This window comes from Chiloscyllium punctatum, chromosome 2, assembly GCF_047496795.1.
Source record: "Chiloscyllium punctatum isolate Juve2018m chromosome 2, sChiPun1.3, whole genome shotgun sequence".
In the NCBI taxonomy this organism is placed as follows: Eukaryota; Metazoa; Chordata; class Chondrichthyes; order Orectolobiformes; family Hemiscylliidae; genus Chiloscyllium; species Chiloscyllium punctatum.
In genome coordinates this window covers 143,393,249-143,399,278 of record NC_092740.1, presented here as the reverse complement: position 1 = coordinate 143,399,278, position 6,030 = coordinate 143,393,249, and positions in this window count along the sequence as shown.

Below are 6,030 nucleotides of genomic sequence, written 5' to 3'. Positions count from 1 at the left end.
CCGCTCCACAGCCATGTATGGGCAGTGATGCGCTCACCATCTACTGGAACGGTCAACTATTACTCTAACCTAATCACACACACAGATATAAACACAGAGATACACACAGCCAGGACCTTACACACAGTCAGATATAAACACAGAGATACACACAGCCAGGACCTTACACACAGTCAGATATAAACACAGAGATACACACAGCCAGGACCTTACACACACACAGATATAAACACAGAGATACACACAGCCAGGACCTTACACACAGTCAGGTATAAACACAGAGATACACACAGCCAGGACCTTACACACAGTCAGGTATAAACAAAGAGATACAAACAGCTAGGACCTTACACACAGTCAGGTATAAACACAGAGATACACACAGCCAGGACCTTACACACAGTCAGATATAAACACAGAAATATACACACACAGGACCTCACACACAGTCAGATATAAACACAGAGATACACACACCCAGGACCTTTCACACAGTCAGGTATAAACACAGAGATACACACACCCAGGACCTTACACACAGTCAGGTATAAACACAGAGATACACACACAGGACCTTACACACAGTCAGATATAAATACAGAGATACACACACAGGACCTTACACACAGTCAGATATAAACACAGAGATACACACACCCAATACCTTACACACAGTCAGATATAAACACAGAAATATACACACACAGGACCTTACACACAGTCAGATATAAACACAGATATACACACACCCAATACCTTACACACAGTCAGATATAAACACAGAAATATACACACACAGGACCTTACACACAGTCAGATATAAACACAGAGATACACACACAGGACCTTACACACAGTCAGATATAAACACAGAGATACACACACCCAATACCTTACACACAGTCAGATATAAACACAGAAATATACACACACAGGACCTTACACACAGTCAGATATAAACACAGAGATACACACACCCAGGACCTTACACACAGTCAGATATAAACACAGAGATACACACACCCAGGACCTTTCACACAGTCAGGTATAAACACAGAGATACACACACCCAGGACCTTACACACAGTCAGGTATAAGTACAGAGATGCACACACAGGACCCTACACACAGTCAGATATAAACACAGAGATACACACAGCCAGGAGCTTACACACAGTCAGGTATAAACAGAGATACACACACACATGACCTTACACACAGTTAGATATAAACACAGAAATATACACACACAGGACCTTACACACAGTCAGATATAAACACAGAGATACACACACCCAGGACCTTACACACAGTCAGATATAAACACAGAGATACACACACCCAGGACATTACACACAGTCAGATATAAACACAGAGATACACACACCCAGGACTTTACACACAGTCAGGTATAAGTACAGAGATACACACACAGGACCCTACACACAGTCAGATATAAACACAGAGATACACACAGCCAGGAGCTTACACACAGTCAGGTATAAACACAGATACACACACACATGACCTTACACACAGTTAGATATTAACACAGAAATATACACACACAGGACCTTACACACAGTCAGATATAAATACAGAGATACACACACAGGACCTTACACACAGTCAGATATAAACACAGAGATACACACACCCAGGACCTTACACACAGTCAGATATAAACACAGAGATACACACACCCAGGACCTTTCACACAGTCAGGTATAAACACAGAGATACACACACCCAGGACCTTACACACAGTCAGGTATAAGTACAGAGATACACACACAGGACCCTACACACAGTCAGATATAAACACAGAGATACACACAGCCAGGAGCTTACACACAGTCAGGTATAAACAGAGATACACACACACATGACCTTACACACAGTTAGATATAAACACAGAAATATACACACACAGGACCTTACACACAGTCAGATATAAACACAGAGATACACACACCCAGGACCTTACACAGTCAGATATAAACACAGAGATACACACACCCAGGAACTTTCACACAGTCAGGTATAAACACAGAGATACACACACCCAGGACCTTACACACAGTCAGGTATAAGTACAGAGATACATACACAGGACCCTACACACAGTCAGATATAAACACAGAGATACACACAGCCAGGAGCTTACACACAGTCAGGTATAAACACAGATACACACACACATGACCTTACACACAGTTAGATATAAACACAGAAATATACACACACAGGACCTTACACACAGTCAGATATAAATACAGAGATACACACACAGGACCTTACACACAGTCAGATATAAACACAGAGATACACACACCCAATACCTTACACACAGTCAGATATAAACACAGAAATATACACACACAGGACCTTACACACAGTCAGATATAAACACAGAGATACACACACAAGACCTTACACACAGTCAGATATAAACACAGAGATACACACACCCAATACCTTACACACAGTCAGATATAAACACAGAAATATACACACACAGGACCTTACACACAGTCAGATATAAACGCAGAGATACACACACCCAGGACCTTTCACACAGTCAGGTATAAACACAGAGATACACACACCCAGGACCTTACACACAGTCAGGTATAAGTACAGAGATACACACACAGGACCCTACACACAGTCAGATATAAACACAGAGATACACACAGCCAGGAGCTTACACACAGTCAGGTATAAACACAGAGATACACACACCCAAGACCTTATGCACAGTCAGATATAAACGCAGAGATACACACACATGGCCTTACACACAGTCAGATATAATATAAACACAGAGATACACACACACGGCCTTACACACAGTCAGATATAAACACAGAGATGCACACACACAGGACCCTACACACAGTCAGATATAAACACAGAGGATAAGTACAGAGGTACACACACAGGACCCTACACACAGTCAGGTATAAACACAGAGATACACACACCCAAGACCTTACACAAAGTCAGGTATTAACAAAGAGATACACACACGGCCTTCCACACAGTCAGATATAAGCACAGAGATACACACACCCAGGTCCTTACACACACACAGATATAAACACAGAGAAACACACACTCAAGACCTTACACAGTCAGATATAAACACAAAGATGCACACACATAGGACCTTACACACAGTTAGATATAAACACAGAGATACACACACCCAGGACCTTACACACAGTCAGGTATAAGTACAGAGATACACACACCCAGGACCTTACACACAGTCAGGTATAAGTACAGAGATACACACACAGGACCCTACACACAGTCAGATATAAACACAGAGATACACACAGCCAGGACCTTACACACAGTCAGCTATAAGTACAGAGATACACACACAGGACCCTACACACAGTCAGATATAAACACAGAGATACACACAGCCAGGAGCTTACACACAGTCAGGTATAAACACAGAGATACACACACCCAAGACCTTATGCACAGTCAGATATAAACGCAGAGATACACACACATGGCCTTACACACAGTCAGATATAATATAAACACAGAGATACACACACACGGCCTTACACACAGTCAGATATAAACACAGAGATGCACACACACAGGACCCTACACACAGTCAGATATAAACACAGAGATACACACACCCAAGATCTTACACAAAGTCAGGTATTAACAAAGAGATACACACACGGCCTTCCACACAGTCAGATATAAGCACAGAGATACACACACCCAGGTCCTTACACACACACAGATATAAACACAGAGAAACACACACTCAAGACCTTACACAGTCAGATATAAACACAAAGATGCACACACATAGGACCTTACACACAGTCAGATATAAACACAGAGATACACACACCCAGGACCTTACACACAGTCAGGTATAAGTACAGAGATACACACACCCAGGACCTTACACACAGTCAGATATAAACACAGAGGACCTTACACACAGTCAGATATAAACACAGAGATACACACACAGAGGACCTTACACACAGTCAGATATAAGTACAGAGATACACACACAGGACCCTACACACAGTCATATATAAACACAGAGATACACACACCCAGGTCCTTACACAGAGAGAGATATAAACACAGAGAAACACACACCCAAGACCTTACACAGTCACATATAAACACAAAGATGCACACACATAGGACCTTACACACAGCCAGGTATAAACACAGTGATACACACACACACACAACCTTGTGCACAGTCAGATATAACACAGAGATACATACACTCAGCCACATACAGACCCACAGGACCCCGCTCTGCCTCTTGGTTACATCAATAACTGTTCTAGAGAAGGGAAAAGGTGAGGGGTTTGTGGCAGTATTGCTTAAAGAATGGTGCTGCATTTCCAAGTGGAGAAAATAAATGGTATAGTTCCTGCATTAAATCTGCTTGAGCACCAGTACAAGCTGTTAAATTGTTGCCTGCTTTTGTTAGTGAAGCTTCAAAAGGCAAGAAGCAAAAAGAAGCGAATTTATTGGAAAATGTTCAGAGGTGTGTAACATAAATGGAATTACAATTTGTCCCGAAAGCAACAAATGCTGGAGATCACAGCAGGTCAGGCAGCATTCATGGAGAGAGAGCAAACTAACAGTTTCTAATCTAAGGCTGGTTGAGTTGCCACAGCGCATCTTGTAAAATTGTACTCACTGCTGCGACTGGAAACTGGAGGGACAAAATGTTTCATATGGTAGATGGGCACCAATCGAGCACAAAGCTTTGTCCTGGATGGTTCCATGCTTCTTGAAGGTTGTTGGATTTACACCCGTTAGACAAGTGGATAGCATTCTATCACACTCCTGATGTGTGCCATAGTGGAGTCAGGAAGTATGTTACTTGCCACAAAATTCCTAGCCTGCTTTTGTAGTCATAGTATTTACATAGCTGATTCATGCCAGTATCTGGTCAATGGTAATGCCCAGAATGTAGACAGTTATGAAAAAGGACAAAGACAGTAAAAGAGAGTAAATAAAAATTAAATCCGACAAAACTCAATTTTCTTAAACCAGGGTCTGATTTGGTAAAGATAGACTGAAACAACAAATTGAAGTTAAATCAGGGATAGCCCAATGTAAGGTATTAAAGGATGAAATACAGATGTTTCAACAAACAAAAGTGTGGACCTCCCTGGATAACAAAGATAAAATTGAATAGAATAAGGTGAGAAAATGAATCTCTCAGGTAACGAGAGCTAAATGCGACTGAAAACCTAAATGAGAGTAGACTACAGGGATAAAAGGAAAGGAAATTAGGAAAGCAAAGATAAGACATGAAGAAATATTGACAAGTAAAATGAGGGAAAGCCCAAAATATTTTTGTAAATACATGAAGAACAGAAGAGTAACTAAGGAAAGAATATGGCCAATTAAGGACCATTGGGACCTGTATGTGGAGGCCAAAATGTAAATATAGTTCTCAATAAGTGCTTTATGTCATTCTTCAGAAAACAGAAAAACAATGCAGACATTACAGCTGAGGAGGAGGAGTGTGGAATATTGAATGATATAACATTTAGAAAATACATCTCCTGTCTGGGTGAAATGTTTCAAAGACTCCTAAGAAAGGCACAAAGGAGATGACTGTGATCATCATTTACAATATTTTATGACAACAGATGTTGTCCTAAAGTACAGCGAACATTATATAATTGTTTGAAAGGGAGAAAGAGGTATACTGAGTATTTACAGACAACCTCTATACTGGGAAAACAATTGGCAAATTTTCCAAAGTCCAGTACAAATTATCATGTTGAAAGGCTCACATTAAGCAGTAGCAATGTACTGTCCATGTTGGAAATTCAATATAAAAACAAATGATCAAAATACTCAGAGCAAACAAGATGTTAATGTTTCATGATTTTTCACTAGAACTGATGAAATCGTCCCTCAATCTCCTATGTTATATCAAGTCTTTCCTAGTTTTCCAATCTTGGCAACATGCTATTAAATCCTAACACAGTCTTCCTTTAA